The following is a 19,769-nucleotide window of genomic DNA, read 5'->3' as shown; positions in this document are numbered from 1 at the left end:
GGGCCAGATGAACTGCATCCAAGAGTATTAAAAGAACTGGCAGATGTGATCTCAGAACCATTGGCAGTCATCTTTGAGAATTCCTGGAGAACAGGCGAAGTCCTGGCAGACTGGAGGAGGGCAAATGTTGTCCCTATTTTCAAAAAGGGGGAAAGAGAGGACCCAAATAATTTCCACCCAGTCAGTCTGACATCAATACCAGGGAAGATTCTGGAGCAGATCATTAAGCAAACAGTCTGTGAGCACCTAGAAAGGAATACTGTGATCACCAATAGTCAGCATGGATTTCTGAAAAATAAGTCATGTCAGACTAACCTGATCTCGTTTTTTGACAGAATTACAAGCCTGGTAGATGAAGGGAACGCAGTGGATGTAGCCTACCTTGATTTCAGCAAGGCATTTGACAAGGTGCCCCACGATATTCTTGTAAAGAAGCTGGTAAAATGCGGACTTGACTATGCTACCACTCAGTGGATTTGTAACTGGCTGACTGACCGAACCCAAAGGGTGCTCATCAATGGTTCCTCTTCATCCTGGAGAAGAGTGACTAGTGGGGTGCCACAGGGTTCTGTCTTGGGCCCAGTCTTATTCAACACCTTTATCAACGACTTGGATGATGGACTCAAGGGCATCCTGATCAAATTTGCAGATGACACCAAACTGGGAGGGGTGGCTAACACCCAGAGGACAGGATCACACTTCAAAACGACCTTGACAGATTAGAGAACTGGGCCAAAACAAACAAGATGAATTTTAACAGGGAGAAATGTAAAGTATTGCACTTGGGGGGGGGGGAATGAGAGGCACAAATACAAGATGGGTGACACCTGGCTTGAGAGCAGTACATGTAAAAGGATCTAGGAGTCTTGGTTGACCACAAACTTGACATGAGCCAACAGTGTGACGCGGCAGCTAAAAAAGCCAATGCAATTCTGGGCTGCATCAATAGGAGTATAGCATCTAGATCAAGGGAAGTAATAGTGCCACTGTATTCTGCTCTGGTCAGACCTCACCTGGAGTACTGTGTCCAGTTCTGGGAGCCACAGTCCAAGAAGGACACTGACAAACTGGAACATGTCCAGAGGAGGGCAACCAAAATGGTCAAAGGCCTGGAAACGATGCCTTATGAGGAACGGTTAAGGGAGCTGGGCATGTTTAGCCTGGAGAAGAGGAGGTTAAGGGGTGATATGATAGCCATGTTCAAATATATAAAAGGATGTCACATAGAGAAGGGAGAAAGGTTGTTTTCTGCTGCTCCAGAGAAGCGAACATGGAGCAATGGATCCAAACTACAAGAAAAAAGATTCCACCTAAACATTAGGACGAACTTCCTGACAGTAAGAGCTGTTCGACAGTGGAATTTGCTGCCAAGGAGTGTGGTGGACTCTCCTTCTTTGGAGGTCTTTAAGCAGAGGCTTGACAACCATATGTCAGGAGTGCTCTGATGGTGTTTCCTGCTTGGCAGGGGGTTGGACTCGATGGCCCTTGTGGTCTCTTCCAACTCTATGATTCTATGATTCTATTCTATGATGCTATGATCAAAAGCTTCCCAATACAGGACTGCCTTCAGATGTATTCTAAAAGTCAGATAGATGTTTCCTTGACAACTGATGGGAGGACATTTCATAGGTCAGGCACCACTACCGAGAATGCCCTCTGCCTGGTTCTTATGGCCAGAAAAAAAGAATCTTGCATAATCATCCATCCTAGTTTGGGGGCTTCCAGATGTTCATGGACTCCAGCTTCCATCAACTCCAACCAGTATTGCCAAGAGTCAAGAATGATGGGAGTTGCCATCCAAAATACCTGCGTTGCACCAGGCTGAGGAAGACTATCTTGAGTAAGGTGTCATGATTGCAAAGCCTTAGCAATAGATGAAGCCAACATCTAATTCTTCAGTAATAGCTCTTGAGTGCTCACTGGAAAGACAGATCGTGAAGCTGAGGCTCCAATACTTTGGCCACCTCATGAGAAGAGAAGACTCCCTTGAAAAGACCCCGATGTTGGAAAAGATGGTGGGCTCAAGGAGAAGGGGACGACAGAGGACGAGATGGTTGGACAGTGTTCTCGAAGCTACCAGCATGAGTTTGACCAAACTGCGGGAGGCAGTGGAAGACAGGAGTGCCCGGCATGCTCTGGTCCAGGGGGTCACGAATAGTCGGACACGACTAAACGACTAAACAACAACAACATGTGAAAGATAATGGAAGCCATTAAAAAAATTCAGAATGAGTTGATTTTTATCAACATTGCCAAGAGCAAAATCATTAAGAATCTAGAAACATCATGTTTTCTTGTTGTTAACATGCCCTTTGCTCTTTTAAAGTTCACATACCGTCTTAAATGTGAAGAACAGAGGTTATAAATACCAGTACAGGTCAGGATTTTATCAATTTTTAATAAGGAAACAATCAATTACACTGATTAAACAGTTAATTAAATTGGGAGCGCCTAGCCTGGGGTGGACTGTCACCAGTTGGCTGCATAATACTACACTTAAACAACAATTAAAACACAAAAAAGTAGAAGATTTCTATACAATCACTGAAAGTAAGGGAAGTATACGACTTTTTTTTGCAGGAGATGTGCTCTCTGTCGAAACTTTGCTAGCGTAAGAACTCTGTCACGCAAAAACATGAAAACCAACATTCTCTTCAGTATTTAGAGCAGGCCGTGGAGATATTCCTGCAGGGTGGGTGGTGTATATTAAGCAGGATCACAAACAGAAAAATGCTTATATATTTTCACAAGACTTTTTTCCCCCCACGATGAATTGAAGAGCAAAATGAGAGCTTCCCCTCTCCTCGAATTTCCCACTCTCGGGAACCACAACAGCCACCCTCTTAGAAGTCAGTCCCAAACCTGATCCCGCTATTGCAACAGAATATGTACTCAGTGGGATGGGGAGGGAAGAGTCCATTGTAACTGACCTCTTTCTTTCTTTCTTTCTCCACACACACAAAAAAACAGAGACACACATACAGACACAGAGACACAGACCCCGCACCCGTTGCTAAAACACAAAGCAAAATTTATGTCTGAGGCTGCCTAGTAACTGTAGCCTTGTATCTTTATCATAGGGACGTGGGTGGCGCAGTGGCCTTGCCGATCATAAGGCTGGTGGCTCGAATCCCCACAACAGGGTGAACTCCCGTTGCTCTGTCCCAGCTCCTGCCAACCTAGTCTTTTGAAAGCATGTCAGTGCAAGTAGATAAATAGGAACCGCTGCGGTGGGAAGGTAAATGGCGTTTCCGTACAATCTGGATTCCGTCACAGTGTCCCATCTTGCCAGAAGTGGTCTTCTCATGCTGACCACATGACCTGGAAACCTGTCTGTGGACAAACGCCGGCTCTCTTGGCCTGAAAGTGAGATGAGCGCCGCAACCCCATAGTCGCCTTTGACCTGACTTAACCCTCCAGGGGTCCCTTACCTTTTACCTTTACCTGTATCTTTATGTGAATGAAAGCAACATTATGCCTGAGGTTTTCAGCAGCTGCAGCCTTGAGTGAAAAGGAGACTTTATCATTTCTTACAAGTATTGTCTTACCTCGACTAGTATCAACTCTCTAGATTTTCAAACGGGAGTCTCATCTCACCCCTACCTGCAGACACAGAGGGCGAACTTAGGACCTTTCCCTCGTACAAACATTGTACTCAACCACTGAAGTGCAACCTCACTTAAAACCCATTTCAGCTTTACAGCCATTCCCCACTATTGTACCACAAGATGGAACACAGGGGCAGGCATGTTTTCTTCCCTGCAATTCCTGAAGGAATGGTGGCAGGTCATAATATATGCTCCCATTTCTCCACCTCATCAAGTGCTTCCCTTTCGAGCTGCTCTTACTGAGTGAGTAACCAGGCAGGTGACCTCTGCTTTTGTCCCCTGCTTGCCCACTTGTTTGGTTGTGGTCCTGTGAGGGAGGGTGGCTAGTGGCCCCTCAGAGTGTGTGGACAGGTGTACCTCACCTGGGGGCCCCAGAGCACCAGCCCTTGCAGCCTCCTTCCGAAACTCTTTAGGCCAAATGGGTTTTAGTCCAAATGGATAAAAATCTAGTAAATGGGCTTCCTCTCAAAATGTCTTCAACTGATCAGGAACAACATGCTTGAATACACAAACACACACACAAATCATATATATGCAGACATTGAAAAGAACACCTTATCTCTGAGATCTTATCCTGAATGTCATGGTCTATTAGAAGTGGCTTCCTCATGGGATGTTTACAGATTGTCATCTATGGGCAGGGCCTTAAATCAAGTCCTGAAGCACATAATTCAACTTGGCCACAGGGTGTTGGGCTGTTGTTGTTGTTGTTGTTGTTGTTTAGTCATTTAGTCATGTCTTACTCTTTGTGACCCCATGGACCAGAGCATGCCAGGCATTCCTGTCTTCCATTGCCCCCCGCAGTTTGGTCAAACTCATGTTTGTATCTTCAAGAACACTGTCCAACCATCTTGTCCTTTGTCGTCCCCTTCTCCTTGTGCCCTCAGTCTTTTCCAACATCAGGGTCTTTTCCAGGAAGTCTTCTCTTCTCATGAGGTGGCCAAAGTATTGGAGCCTCAGCTTCAGGATCTGTCCTTCCAGTGAGCACTCAGGGCTGATTTCCTTCAGAATAGATAGGTTTGATCTTCTTGCAGTCCATAGGACTCTCAAGAGTCTCCTCCAGCACCATAATTCAAAAGCATCAATTCTTCGGTGATCAGCCTTCTTTATGGTCCAGCTCTCACTTCCATACATACTGGGAAAACCATAGCTTTAATTATACAGACCTTTGTCGGCAAGGTGATGTCCCTGCTTTTTAAGATGCTGTCTAGGTGTGTCATTGCTTTTCTCCCAAGAAACAGACGTCTTTTAATTTTGTGACAGCTGTCTGTCACCATCTGCAGTGATCTTTGCCAGGAGGTGATGGGACCAGTGGCCATGATCTTAGTTTTTTTGATGTTGAGCTACCAACCATATTATGCGCTCTCCTCTTTCACCCTCATTAAAAGGTTCTTTAATTCCTCCTCACTTTCTGCCATCTTCTTGGACTGCAAGAAGATCAAACCAAGCCATTCAGAAGGAAATCAGCCCTGAGTGCTCACTGGAAGGACAGATCCTGAAGCTGAGGCTCCAATAATTTGGCCACCTCATGAGAAGAGAAGACTCCCTGGAAAAGACCCTGATGTTCAGAAAGATTGAGGGCACAAGGAGAATTGGACAACAGAGGTCGAGATGGTTGGACAGTGTTCTCAAAGCTACCAACACGAGTTGGTAGGCAGTGGAAGAAAGGAGTGCCTAACGTGCTCTGGTCCATGGGGTCATGAAGAATCGGACATGACTAAATGACTAAACAACAACAATTAAACATTTCAAAACGTCCCTATACAGAGCTGACTTCAGATGGCTCAGGGGTCTCATAACTGTTTCTGCCCCTACTCAGCCCTGGCTTGCGGCCCCCAGAAAGTCATTCAGAAGGGAATGTGGCCCCACCTCTGCTTTACATGACTCTACCCCAAACTCCTCCTCCTCTTTCCCTCTAGGGGCTGTTGTTGTTCGACAACCTATAAATAAGGAGACCTTCTGTCCCTCCTCTGTGCAATCTCAGAATTTTCAGCAATTCGAAGCAGACATGAAGTTCTCCTACTTAATCTCTGTTTTTTTCCTCTTTTCTTCCCTCTTCCTGCTAAGGGATTCAGGTATTGTACAGAGTTTGCTGAGATTGTGGCAGGCACTGAAATAGCCACCAATGCTGCTATAACGGGGAAGGGGTTTTCTTACCAATGGCAAAGTTCCCAGAAACAGTGCTGTTTGCTATGTCTTGCACGCACAAAAAATATTATAAATATTAGGTTGAGGGTGGGGGTTTTTTGGGGGGGAGTGGAGGGTTAAAAGAAAAAGTTTTATTATTTTGTTTAAAAAAATAATTTGGTTTTATTTCTTAACATTTCTGTCATGTTGTGGCTTGTGGAAAAGAGCATGGTTTCAAATGAAATCTTAAATTCAAACAAAGGAAATTTAAATTATTTCACATGCTAAAAGCTCATAATCTTGGACAGATGCCATAAGCCTTTTTCAGAGAGATTGAACCAAGCATTTCTTTCTATTTTTTAAAAGTAGAATAAACAGATATCTTGTTTTTGAGATTGAGGATTATAAAGATCGACCCTAGGACATTTATACAGTCATATTTTGGAAGTAGAACGGAATCTGTTTGGGATGTCCGTTCGACTTCCAAAACATTCGGAAACCAAAGCGCAGCTTCTGATTGCCTGCAGAAAGCAGAGAATGGACTTAGAACGCTGTAGCTGGAATATAAAGATCTGCTGGAGAACAAAACTCCAAGGTGGCTGTCACCAATGGAGGCAAAAGCTTTGAAAAAACTTAATATGGAGGTTAAATGGCCAAAATATTGTGAAATTTTAGAACAGGAGGGGAACAAGTGGAAATTGCAGAGCTTTGAGAATCTAAAAGATAAAGTGCGAGACTGGCTTTATTATTATCAAATACTGGAGGTCTATAAGTTGGACAGGAAAATTGGCTTTCAGGTGGAAAAATCAAAACTGGAAACAGAATTGTTAGAATCCAAAACTAAGAATTTATCAAAAATGTATAACTTGCTGTTGAAATGGAATACACAGGATGAAACAGTTAAATCAGCTATGATTAAGTGGGCACAAGATATTGGACACAACATTATGTTCGCTGACTGGGAAAGGTTGTGGACTACTGGTATGAAATTCACGGCATGTAATGCCTTGAGAGAGAATATTATGAAAATGATTTATAGGTGGTACATGACCCCAGTCAAGCTTGCAAAAATTTACCACTTATCAGATAACAAATGCTGGAAATGTAAAGAAAGTGAAGGTACATTCTTTCACCTCTGGTGGACATGCCCAAGGATTAAGGCTTTCTGGGAAATGATATATAATGAAATGAAAAATGTATTTAAATATACCTTCCTGAAGAAACCAGAGGCCTTTCTCCTGGGTATGGTTAGCCATGTGGTGTTAAAGAAGGATAGAACTTTTTTTATGTATGCTACAACAGCAGCAAGAATACTCATCGCAAAGTACTGGAAGACACCAGATCTACCCACCCTGGAAGAATGGCAGATGAAGATGACAGACTACATGGGACTGGCAAAGATGACCGACAGAATCCGAGACCAGGACAAAGAGACAGTGGAAGAAGATTGGAAGAAGTTTAAAGACTATCTTAATAAACATTATAAAATTAATGAAGGCTAGAAAGATATGGGTTTAAAAATCAGTGGTTTACAGGGGCGTTGTTTAAGGAAAAAGAATAGAATTTGTAAAAACTATGGGAAATATGGGAATGGATTTGCTGACAAGATAAATGAGATTAGAATACAGAAGGGGAGGTGTGAGGAGGTCGGAGAAATTAGGTATAGAAAAGAAGGTTTGAATTTATACTTGTTTTTGTTTTGTTGGTTTGTGTATGTTTTTATTGTTGTTTGTGTTTATATGTTTTTATTTGAAATCTCAATAAATATCATTTTTTTAAAAAAATAGAACGCTGTAGCTGGCAAGGAGCCCTAACTCAAAGCGAACCAATGTTTTTCTTTCTTGCCTTAAGCTTACGCTTCTAAACCATCTAAAACAACTTACCCACCACAATCGAAGGAGGAATGTGACAAATCCAATGGGAAGTGCATGCGTGAGAGGTGCATGACTGCTTGGAAAAGAGTCGGGAAATGCCTGCCAGACAAAGTCTGCTGCACCCTTCCGTAAGAGATCCCATCAATTCCCATCAAACCCAGCCAGCATGGTCAGTGGTCGGGGGGTTGCGGAGTTGTAGTCCTGCAACTGCAAGGCTCCTGGTTGGTGAATGATGGCCTAAAGCAGGCAGATCCAACGTCCACCATCCAATATCAAAAACTGGCAGTGATCTACCACACTCTCCCATTGTCATTCTTCAACTTAAACATATTAGATTTAGCTGGGGAAACCCAGCCAGGTGGGCAGGGTATAAATAATAAATTATGATTATGATAAAAAATAATAACAAATTATTACACCCCACACCAGCCCCCTCCCAGGGCCGTTGGTGCGCATGGGAAGCCAAGACACCCCAAAATGTCCCATTCCACCTTTACCATGGAGAGGGGGCGGTCAGTGGCTAGGCTGGAGCTGGAAAGGTGGGAAAAGTTCAGCAACCCTGCAGAACTAGGAGGGAGAGAGACTTACTTTTGAGTAAATGTAGCTCAAATATTGCCCAGTTAACCACATGGCTGAATTAGGATTTTGAACCTGCTTCTCATGCCTAGCCTGCGACAGGGAAGTCGGGCATCTTGTAGCCTGTTCATGTCACACGACATTGAGAACAGTAAATACATTTATGTCATTGTCCTTGCTCCCTCTGTTTTCAGCAACGAGGAGCTGAGAATATGTTTTGCTTCTCTGCCTTCAGGTAATGGAGTCGCACGAGAGTTGACTGCTTTGAGGTTTTCTACAATCAAGCAGTTTATGAATTTTATGCAATAAATAAATTCAAAGACCCCCTGCTAGTTCTGTCTGAATTTCTTTAGTTCCCATATAAGCTGTTCTTAGTCGTTTACTTCTACCATACCTCCTCATTTTATTATTGTTATTATTTGAGATTTTGCATGATACCTTCAAATGTTTTGAGACTACAGCTGCCATCTAATGAGGGTCAGGCAAATGTGTCCAAATTTATTGAGTTCCCATATAAACTGTTCTTAGTTTTTTACTTCTAAGATACCTCGCACTCTCTGTAGCAGCTATAGGGTTGCCCTGCATTCAGAATTCCCTGGACATGGCCAGAATACAGCAGCCAGAAGCAGTGTCTATCTGAAAATCGCTGGAATATCCAGAAAAATCAAGACACATGGCAACCCATGTCAGAAGTCTTAAAAATAGCTCAAAAACATCATTTATTATTATTATTATTATTATTATTATTATTATTAGAGATTTTTCATGGTACCTTCAAAATGTTTGAGACCACAGCTGCCATCTGCTGAGAGTCAGGCAAATAACTGTCTATATCAGTTCCACATTTCTCCAGTCTTCAGTCTGGTCCTCTGCACTTTCGCATCAGTTTGACTTCTTTAACCCCCAGCCAACCATAGATGTGCTCAGAAAGATCTCCCCCACAGACTACCTTCTTCAAAACAAGCAGACAAGACTTCAACAGTATTGATGCTAAAATCCATGGTTTTTAATGGACATAAGAGAAAGACATTTCAAGAAAAAAAATCAGCTACGCTAATGGCTCAAATGCGTAATGCGTCAGGAGGAACGGGGCCGGCAGAGCAAAACCAGCTGGGTCAACAGACACTTAGTCCTTGGATGTAACCCTTTAATCTCGGGGCCGTGGGTTTGAGCCCCATGTTGGGTGAGAGATTCCTACATTGCAAAGGGTTGGACTAGATGACTCTTATGGTCCCTTTTGGCTCTATAAATCTGTGATTCTATTATTCTGTAACCTTGAAACTCACTTTAAGTGGCCAAAACCATGATGCTACAGTACCTGCAGCAAAAAGAAAAACGATTTGAGATCCAGCAGTTTTGAAAGAACAGAGGTTACAAATACCAGTACAGTTCAGGATTGTATGAATTTTTAATAAGCAAACAACCAATTACTCTGATTAAAAGGTTAATTAAATTGGGAGAGCCTAGTGTGTGGCCCTCTGGATTATGATGAGCAATAGATAGGACTGTTACATGTAAACTGTTGGCTGCATAATACTACACTTAAACAAAACAGTTAAAACACGAAAAAGTAAGGGATTTCTAGGCTCTCACTGAAAGTACTTTTATTTGCAAGAGATGTGCTCTCTGTTGAAACTTTGCTAGGGTAAGAACTATGCCATGCAAAAACATGAAAAAAACACAGTTCTGTGCAATGTTTATACCAGGCCACCGAGAAATTCCTGCAGGATGGGAGATGTATATAAGCAAGATCACAAAGAAAAAATTGCTGATATATTTTCACAAGATTTTTTTTTCCCCAAGATGAAATGAAGAGCAAAATGAGAGCTTTCCCTCTCTCCGAATTTCCCATTCACCGGAACCACAACAACAACCCTCTTAGAAGCCAGACCCAAACATGAGCCACTATTGCAACAGAATTAAAACTCAGGTGAATGGAAAGGGAAGAGTCCTTTGTACCTGACCTCTTTCTTTCGCCACACACACAGAGAGAGAGAGACAGACAGACAGGCACAGAAACACAGAACCCGCACCCGTTGCTAAAACACCACAGAGAGAAAGGCCTGAGCAACACTGTAACTCTCTTGTTCCAGCCTGGATGAAGCCCTGAACAACACTCCTCTTAAAAAGTGGGAACAGTTTGTTGCCGCCCCCCACACACGTGCTCAGATTTCAGTGCTGCTGTTCCCAGCAGAGAATACGCAAAAGCCACCTGACGTTCTCCCACAATACTCCTCCTTCGTCATTCCCTCTCTTCCCCATTTTCTGGAACCAGTGAGGCTCCGGAAGCTCTGAGATTCAGCCATGAAGATCACCTTCCTTCTGTTTTTTTGTTATCTTCCTTCTATTGCCAGGTAAGATATTTGGGGACCACCCGTCTTCAGCCTACAGGTGGGAGAGGAAGAAATATCAACCCTGTGGGGTGGGGGGGGATTCTTTGCTGTTTTAATTGCATAGTCTGAGTTGGAAAGGAGCGGCAAGAGTCATCTAAGTTTAGCCCACAGCAATACAGTGGTGCCTCGCAAGACGAAAATAATTCGTTCCGCGAGTCTCTTCGTCTAGCGGTTTTTTCGTCTTGCGAAGCACGGCCATTAGCGGATTAGCGGATTAGCGGCTATTAGCGGCTTAGAAAAAGGGGGGAGGGGAAAAACTTGCAAGAACTCGCAAGATGTTTTCGTCTTGCGAAGCAAGCCCATAGGGAAATTCGTCTTGCGAAGCACCTCAAAAATGGAAAACTCTTTCATCTAGCGAGTTTTTCGTCTTGCGAGGCATTCGTCTTGCGGGGCACCGCTGTACTGAAGCCACAGCTAACGAATCTGATAGATGGCTACCCAACCTCAGCTTAGAAACCTTCACTGAAGGGTAGTCCACCACATTTTGAGGGAGTCTGTTCCACTGTAGAACAGCTCTTACCATCAGAAAGTTCTTCCTAATACGCAGCCAGAATTTCCTTTCTTGTAACTTGAAGCCGTTGGTTTGAGTCCAGGGCAGGAGAAAGCAAGCTTGCTCCATTTCCCATGGGACAGCCCTTTAGAGATTTGGACAGCATATTGCTTCTCAGACATCTTCTCCAGGCTAAACATACCCAACTCCCTCAACCCTTCCTCATAAGGCCTGGTTTCCAGGCTGAACTAGATGGACTAGATGAGCCTTGGGGCTCCCCTTTCACCTCTACCGCTCTATGATTCCATGACAATATGGGAAGAGTGTTTCTGCTTGGGAAGGCCTGCCCATAATCACAATGTTCCTCTTGTTTTTTTAAACACCCCCAGGTCTTAACCAGGCCAGGAGTGAAACATGTGCAGGTGGAATGTGCAGAAATCTGAAGGAGTGTTTCAGGACGGGAAAGTTGTTGGGACGATGCCCCCACGATCCATCCCAGATCTACTGCTGCTTTTGGTAAGCTGGCTCCCTCATTTTCACCAGCAGCATGGCTATTATATTGCGGGGAGTGGGGGAACCATAAAGACTCTCCTCCCTGCAAGAGAGGGGAGTGGTTGTGGGCGGGAGCCTGAGCTCCGCCCCTAGCAGGGGGCGTTAGCCCCCTGCCTTCACCTCACCTGGCTGGCGCCCACGCCCCTCAGCAGGCATCCAACCAGGTGCCTGAGGGGGGGCATGTTCAGCAGCATTTTGCTGCGGCGGCAGCCTTCGCCCGGCCTCATTCTTCGTCCTCTCACCACGAATAATGTGTTGTGCTGTGTCGAAGAGCTAGGTGTGGCCATCGCCTATGCCTTCAATTTTAGGGGTATTCCGTTAAAGGAATCTGGCGGTCGTGTATTCTGTCCGATGCCTGCTTGGCGGGAGGCCATGGCACGACCCTCGGTGACATTAGGGGTGAGCCTATAGTTGGATCGGCATCAACTGGCTCCACCCCCTGGTGAATAAACCCACTTGTTCAAATCCAATGCCTAAGCCAATACCTTTTCACTGCTGTAATCAATAAAGTTGTGGCCTTTCCTTGCCCATTAACCTTATATCACGTGTCCGTGTGTATTCTTTCCACATTGCGGGGGTCGGGTCCTCGAACCACAAAGACTCTCCTCCCTGCAAGAGAGGGGAGTGGTTGTGGGCGGGAGCCCGAGCTCCGCCCCTAGCAGGGGGCGTTAGCCCCCTGCCTTCACCTCACCTGGCTGGCGCCCACGCCCCTCAGCAGGCATCCAACCAGGTGCCTGAGGGGGGGCGTGTTCAGCAGCATTTTGCTGCGGCGGCAGCCTTCGCCCGGCCTCATTCTTCGTCCTCTCACCACGAGTCACCCACCCTCCACTCCCTTTTAGTTAGGGCTTGGTCACTGGCCTTGCTATGGACCTTAGGTTGGTCGCCCTGGTTGTCTAGGGGGCCTGGTAGGAGTTTTTCCATTTGGCATTAGGCCTTTTTGGTTTTTTCGCCTACCTCGTAGCAATCGTCACAACTTTTTGTGGTATTGGTGGGTAGGTTAGGCATTGGAATAATGTGTTGTGCTGTGTCGAAGAGCTAGGTGTGGCCATCGCCTATGCCTTCAATTTTAGGGGTATTCCGTTAAAGGAATCTGGCGGTCGTGTATTCTGTCCGATGCCTGCTTGGCGGGAGGCCATGGCACGACCCTCGGTGACATTAGGGGTGAGCCTATAGTTGGATCGGCATCAACTGGCTCCACCCCCGGTGAATAAACCCACTTGTTCAAATCCAATGCCTAAGCCAATACCTTTTCACTGCTGTAATCAATAAAGTTGTGGCCTTTCCTTGCCCATTAACCTTATATCACGTGTCCGTGTGTATTCTTTCCACATTGCGGGGGTCGGGTCCTCGAACCACAACCTCTCATATTTCAGAATACCTTCATCCTGTTTAATCCTGTTCCCTTAGGGTAGGCATCAATTATCCACCCAGAAGAAGATTCGGACGTTTCTGAATCCTGAAGCAATGTTCCTGTGACACGGGCTCTTTCTTCATGGCCACTCCCAGAGGCCTTGTGCATTTGAGCTTCTCAGCTAGTCAACCTTCCCAAAAGGGAACAACACCTTTTTGTCTAACAGAAATCTTGCATTTTCCTCTTGTAATAAAAGCAACGCAGTTGGGCATATGAACCAGTGGTGTGTGCTGATTTCCATAAAGGGAGAATGAAGTTTCCTATCTCTGAAAAACAAACAGGTGTTACCTTTTGTAAAAATGACTGCTTCGCCCACCTTACCCTATGAACTCCAGAACATAAATAACATTTTGGCCGCATGAACGGGGGGGGGGGGGGGATATGTACAGGCTGTTCTAGCAAAGACGCTTCTCTTCTGTGCCAAGGACAGCTCAGACTTGCAGCCTGCAGAAAGGAAGCTAATCTGCTAATCTCATGAAGTGGCTTATTTGGCATCTCCTCAGTTGCAAGGGGGAGAAGGGAGATTCTGTTCTCATTTGAAACTGCCTAATATGCACTCATCAGAACAATGTGTAGAACAAAACACAGCCATCCTTTGAAATTCACACTGCTCTGAATTTTGCATTGCAGTCTTCCAGCTGGGAAACACATACCCAAAATGCATGTACAGTGGTACCTCAGGTTAAGTACTTAATTCGTTCCAGAGGTCTGTTCTTAACCTGAAACTGTTCTTAACCTGAAGCACCACTTTAGCTAATGGGGCCTCCTGCTGCTGCCGCGCCGCCGGAGCACGATTTCTGTTCTCATCCTGAAGCAAAGTTCTTAACCTGAGGTACTATTTCTGGGTTAGCGGAGTCTGTAACCTGATGCGTATGTAACCTGAAGCGTATGCAACCTGAGGTACCACTTGTACTGCAATCTAGTGTGCATAAAAATGCATTTATCAGTGAAAATCACGTGCCAATATGTATTATATTAGAGGAAATTGCTTTGCATCAGGCAAAAAGAGTGTATTAGGAGAATTTCACACTAAAATGCTGAGAACTACATTTCTTCTTCAAGATTTCAGTTTTCATGGTAGTTCTGCTGCTCTGCTTCATAAACTCGTTCACAAACACCTTGAGCAGGAGTAGAAAATGTGGTAGAAACTGTTGGACTACAACTCCCATCAACCCTGCCAATTGGCCAGGCTTTCAGGGGTTTAATTGGAGTTGAGTTCCTACAGCATTTAGAGGGTATCACATTGCCTATCCTAGTCCTAGGAGAATTGACCAGGTTATGCTCTGAATGTAGACCTTCAGATACAGATTGTCAAATTCAGCCTGAATCCAAACTAATGGATTTAAGGAGGCTTGACGCTCCACGGTAGGAACAGGAAGATCTATTCCGTCACCAAATATATTTTTGACTGCTAGATATCTAAGAGGGCATCTTGTCCCAGAGAACATTTCCCCCTCAATGCTATAATCCATGGTTAGTGGCTTTTTTCCATGATGCAAATCTTATTCCTAGGAGTACCCATTTCACACACAATTGCCTCACAAGCTCATATTCCATCTAGGTCCCTCAAGCACTGAGCATCACCTCTTATAAATAAGGAGGAAGCACTTTCCCATTCCATCTCTACTCTAATGGCTCAAATGCCTAATGCGTCAGGAGGAAGGGGCCGGCAGAGCAAAGCCAGCTGGGTCAACAGACACTTAGTCCTTGGATGTAACCCTTTAATCTTGGGGCCGTGGGTTTGAGCCCCATGCTGGGTGAGAGATTCCTACATTCCAAAGGGTTGGACTAGATGACTCTTGTGGTCCCTTTTGGCTCTATAAATCTGTGATTCTATTATTCTGTAACCTTGAAACTCACTTTAAGTGGCCAAAACCATGATGCTACAGTACAGTGGTGCCTCGCAAGACGAAATTAATTCGTTCCGCAAGTTTTTTCGTCTTGCAAGTTTTTCGTCTTGCGAAGCACGGTTTCCCATAGGAATGCATTAAAAATCAATTAATGCGTTCCTATGGAAACCGCCTTTAGACCAGGTCCGGGACAGTCTGTCCCCCGACCTCTTCTGAAGGCTGGGGGGGACAAGGGCTTTTCTTCCCACCCCCAGCATTTTAAAAAACCCCGGGACAGCGGAGGACTTCTCCGCCGTCCCGGGCGATTTTTAAATGCTGGCGGGCGGCAGCGAAGGCTTTGCTGCCGCCCGCCAGCATTTTAAAAAACCCCAGGATGTCCGCTGTCCCAGGGTTTTTTAAAATGCTGGCGGGCGGCAGCGAAGGCTTCGCTGCCGCCCGCCAGCATTTAAAAATCGCCCCGGGACAGCGGAGGACTTCTCCACTGTCCCGGGGCGATTTAAAAGCCCCCAGGAAGGCAGGCAGGGGGGACAAAGACTTTTGCCCCCCGCCGGCCTTCAGAAGAGGTCCTGGACCTCTTCTGAAGGCGGGCGGGGGGCGAAAGTCTTTGCTCCCCTCCGCCTGCCTTCAAAAGCCGTCTGGGACAGAGGAGAAACGCGGGAAGGCAGGCAGGGGGGAGCAAAGACTTTTGCCCCCCGCCCGCCTTCAGAAGAGGTCCTGGACCTCTTCTGAAGGCGGGCGGGGGGCAAAAGTCTTTGCTCCCCTTCGCCTGCCTTCAAAAGCCGTCCGGGACAGAGGAGAAACGCGCTGCGTTTCTCCGCTCTCCCGGGAAGACAGGCAGGGGGAGCAAAGACTTTTGCCCCCCGCCGGCCTTCAGAAGAGGTCCTGGACCTCTTCTGAAGGCGGGCGGGGGGCAAAAGTCTTTGCTCCCCTCCGCCTGCCTTCAAAAGCCGTCTGGGACAGAGGAGAAACGCGGGAAGGCAGGCAGGGGGGAGCAAAGACTTTTGCCCCCCGCCCGCCTTCAGAAGAGGTCCTGGACCTCTTCTGAAGGCGGGCGGGGGGCAAAAGTCTTTGCTCCCCTTCGCCTGCCTTCAAAAGCCGTCCGGGACAGAGGAGAAACGCGCTGCGTTTCTCCGCTCTCCCGGGAAGACAGGCAGGGGGAGCAAAGACTTTTGCCCCCCGCCGGCCTTCAGAAGAGGTCCTGGACCTCTTCTGAAGGTGGGCGGGGGGCAAAAGTCTTTGCTCCCCTCCGCCTGCCTTCAGAAGCCGTCCGCTCTCCCGGGAAGGCAGGCAGGGGGGAGCAAAGACTTTTGCCCCCCGCCAGCCTTCAGAAGAGGTCCTGCCTTCAAAAGCCGTCCGGGATAGCGGGAAGCGCTTCCCTGCTATCCCGGACTGGTTTTAAAATGCTGGCGGTGGGGAGCAAAGCCTTTCGGCCCCTGCCGGCCTTCCTGGACCTCTTCTGAAGGCCGGAGGGGGGGGAAATGCTGAAGGCCGGAGGGGGGGGAAATGCTCCCCACCGCCAGCATTTAAAAGAGGTCCCCGGAGATTTCTCTATGGGCTTCCTTCTTGCGAAGCAAGCCCATAGGGAAATTCGTCTTGCGAAGTGCCTCAAAAAACGGAAAACCCTTACGTCTTGCGGGTTTTTCGTCTTGTGAGGCGTTCGTCTTGCAGGGCACCACTGTACCTGCAGCAAAAAGAAAAACAATTTGAGATCCAGCAGTTTTGAAAGAACAGAGGTTACAAATACCAGTACAGTTCAGGATTGTATGAATTTTTAATAAGCAAACAACCAATTACTCTGATTAAAAGGTTAATTAAATTGGGAGAGCCTAGTGTGTGGCCCTCTGGATTATGATGAGCAACAGATAGGACTGTTACATGTAAACTGTTGGCTGCATAATACTACACTTAAACAAAACAGTTAAAACACGAAAAAGTAAGGGATTTCTAGGCTCTCACTGAAAGTACTTTTATTTGCAAGAGATGTGCTCTCTGTTGAAACTTTGCAAGGGTAAGAACTATGCCATGCAAAAACATGAAAAAACACTGTTCTGTGTAATGTTTACACCAGGCCATGGAGAAATTCCTGCAGGGTGGGAGATGTATATTAAGCAAGATGACAAAGAAAAAACTGCTGATATATTTTCACAATAATTTTTCCCCCCAAGATGAAATGAAGAGCAAAATGAGAGCTTTCCCTCTCTCCGAATTTCCCATTCACCGGAACCACAACAACAACCCTCTTAGAAGCCAGACCCAAACATGAGCCACTATTGCAACAGAATTAAAACTCAGGTGAATGGAAAGGGAAGAGTCCTTTGTACCTGACCTCTTTCTTTCGCCACACAGAGAGAGAGAGAGAGACAGACAGACAGGCACAGAAACACAGAACCCGCACCCGTTGCTAAAACACCACAGAGAGAAAGGCCTGAGCAACACTGTAACTCTCTTGTTCCAGCCTGGATGAAGCCCTGAACAACACTCCTCTTAAAAAGTGGGAACAGTTTGTTGCCGCCCCCCACACACGTGCTCAGATTTCAGTGCTGCTGTTCCCAGCAGAGAATACGCAAAAGCCACCTGACGTTCTCCCACAATACTCCTCCTTCGTCATTCCCTCTCTTCCCCATTTTCTGAAACCAGTGAGGCTCTGGAAGCTCTGAGATTCAGCCATGAAGATCACCTTCCTTCTGTTTTTTGTTATCTTCCTTCTATTGCCAGGTAAGATATTTGGGGACCACCCGTCTTTAGCCTACAGGTGGGAGAGGAAGAAATATCAACCCTGTGGGGTGGGGGGGGATTCTTTGCTGTTTTAATTGCATAGTCTGAGTTGGAAAGGAGCGGCAAGAGTCATCTAAGTTTAGCCCACAGCAATACAGTGGTGCCTCGCAAGACGAAAATAATTCGTTCCGCAAGTCTCTTCGTCTAGCGGTTTTTTCGTCTTGCGAAGCACGGCCATTAGCGGATTAGCGGATTAGCGGCTATTAGCGGCTATTAGCGGCTTAGAAAAAGGGGGGAGGGAAAAAACTTGCAAGAACTCGCAAGACGTTTTCGTCTTGCGAAGCAAGCCCATAGGGAAATTCGTCTTGAGAAGCACCTCAAAAATGGAAAACTCTTTCATCTAGCGAGTTTTTCGTCTTGCGAGGCATTCGTCTTGCGGGGCACCGCTGTACTGAAGCCACAGCTAACGAATCTGATAGATGGCTACCCAACCTCAGCTTAGAAACCTTCACTGAAGAGGAGTCCACCACATTTTGAGGAAGTCTGTTCCACTGCGGAACAGCTCTTACCATCAGAAAGTTCTTCCTAATACGCAGCCAGAATTTCCTTTCTTGTAACTTGAAGCCGTTGGTTTGAGTCCAGGGCAGGAGAAAGCAAGCTTGCTCCATTTCCCATGGGACAGCCCTTTAGAGATTTGGACAGCATATTGCTTCTCAGACTTATCTTCTCCAGGCTAAACATACCCAACTCCCTCAACTCTTCCTCATAAGGCCTGGTTTCCAGGCTGAACTAGATGGACTAGATGAGCCTTGGGGCTCCCCTTTCACCTCTACCGCTCTATGATTCCATGACAATATGGGAAGAGTGTTTCTGCTTGGGAAGGCCTGCCCATAATCACAATGTTCCTCTTGTTTTTTTAAACACCCCCAGGTCTTAACCAGACCAGGAGTAAAAAATGTGCAGATGGAGTATGCAGAAAGCGGAAACAGTGTTACAGGGAGGAAAAGTTGTGGGGACGATGCCCCCACAATCCATCCCAGATCTACTGCTGCTTTTGGTAAGCTGGCTCCCTCATTTTCACCAGCAGCATGGCTATCATATTGCAGGGAGTGGGGGAATCCTAACCTCTCATATTTCAGAATACCTTCATCCTGTTTACCTGTTCCCTTAGGTAGGCATCGTTTATCCACCCAGAAGAAGATTCGGACGTTTCTGAATCCTGAAGCAAGGTTCCTGTGACACGGGCTCTTTCTTCATGGCCACTCCCAGAGGCCTTGTGCATTTGAGCTTCTCAGCTAGTCAACCTTCCCAAAAGGGAACAACACCTTTTTGTCTAACAGAAATCTTGCATTTTCCTCTTCTAATAAAAGCAATGCAGTTGGGCATATGAACCAGTGGTGTGTGCTGATTTCCATAAAGGGAGAATGAAGTTTCCTATCTCTGAAAAACAAACAGGTGTTACCTTTTGTAAAAATGACTACTTCGCCCACCTTACCCTATGAACTCCAGCACATAAATAACTTTTTGGCCGCATGAACGGGGGGGGGGGGGGATATGTACAGGCTGTTCTAGCAAAGACGCTTCTCTTCTATGCCAAGGACAGCTCAGACTTGCAGCCTGCAGAAAGGAAGCTAATCTGCACATATCTCATGAAGTGGCTTATTTGGCATCTCCTCAGTTGCAAGGGGGAGAAGGGAGATTCTGTTCTCATTTGAAACTGCCTAATATGCACTCATCAGAACAATGTGTAGAACAAAACACAGCCATCCTTTGAAATTCACACTGCTCTGAATTTTGCATTGCAGTCTTCCAGCTGAGAAACACATACCCAAAATGCATGAACAGTGGTACCTCAGGTTAAGTACTTAATTCGTTCCAGAGGTCTGTTCTTAACCTGAAACTGTTCTTAACCTGAAGCACCACTTTAGCTAATGGGGCCTCCTGCTGCTGCCGCGCCGCCGGAGCACGATTTCTGTTCTCATCCTGAAGCAAAGTTCTTAACCTGAGGTACTATTTCTGGGTTAGCGGAGTCTGTAACCTGAAGCGTATGTAACCTGAAGCGTATGCAACCTGAGGTACCACTTGTACTGCAATCTAGTGGGCATAAAAATGCATTTACCAGTGAAAATCACGTGCCAATATGTATTATATTAGAGGAAATTGCTTTGCAAAA

At 46.0% G+C, this 19,769-nt stretch overlaps 3 long non-coding RNA genes across 4 annotated transcripts; all 3 read left to right on the top strand.

The window, feature by feature from the left end:
* Window positions 1-5,342: 5,342 nt before the first annotated feature.
* LOC310841236 lies at window positions 5,343-8,510 on the top strand. Its single transcript, XR_014562428.1, has 3 exons — window positions 5,343-5,683; window positions 7,587-7,737; window positions 8,421-8,510. It is a non-coding gene; the product is annotated as an uncharacterized lncRNA (long non-coding RNA).
* Window positions 8,511-10,405: 1,895 nt separating this feature from the next.
* Window positions 10,406-13,248, top strand: LOC310842086. The gene is made up of 3 exons (XR_014562837.1): window positions 10,406-10,539; window positions 11,458-11,584; window positions 13,028-13,248. It is a non-coding gene; the product is annotated as an uncharacterized lncRNA (long non-coding RNA).
* Window positions 13,249-17,225: 3,977 nt separating this feature from the next.
* Window positions 17,226-18,987, top strand: LOC310842073. Of its 2 annotated transcripts, XR_014562822.1 has the most exons (3): window positions 17,263-17,596; window positions 18,527-18,653; window positions 18,768-18,987. It is a non-coding gene; the product is annotated as an uncharacterized lncRNA (long non-coding RNA). The 2 variants fall into 2 exon arrangements; XR_014562821.1 differs by having other exon boundaries at window positions 17,226-17,596; window positions 18,527-18,987.
* Window positions 18,988-19,769: the final 782 nt, after the last annotated feature.

This window comes from Podarcis gaigeae (genome assembly GCF_964106915.1).
Source record: "Podarcis gaigeae genome assembly, chromosome: 3".
NCBI classification, from domain to species: domain Eukaryota; kingdom Metazoa; phylum Chordata; class Lepidosauria; order Squamata; family Lacertidae; genus Podarcis; species Podarcis gaigeae.
The sequence above is the reverse complement of the archived record's forward strand: the minus strand, read 5'-3'. Positions and strand labels throughout refer to the sequence as shown.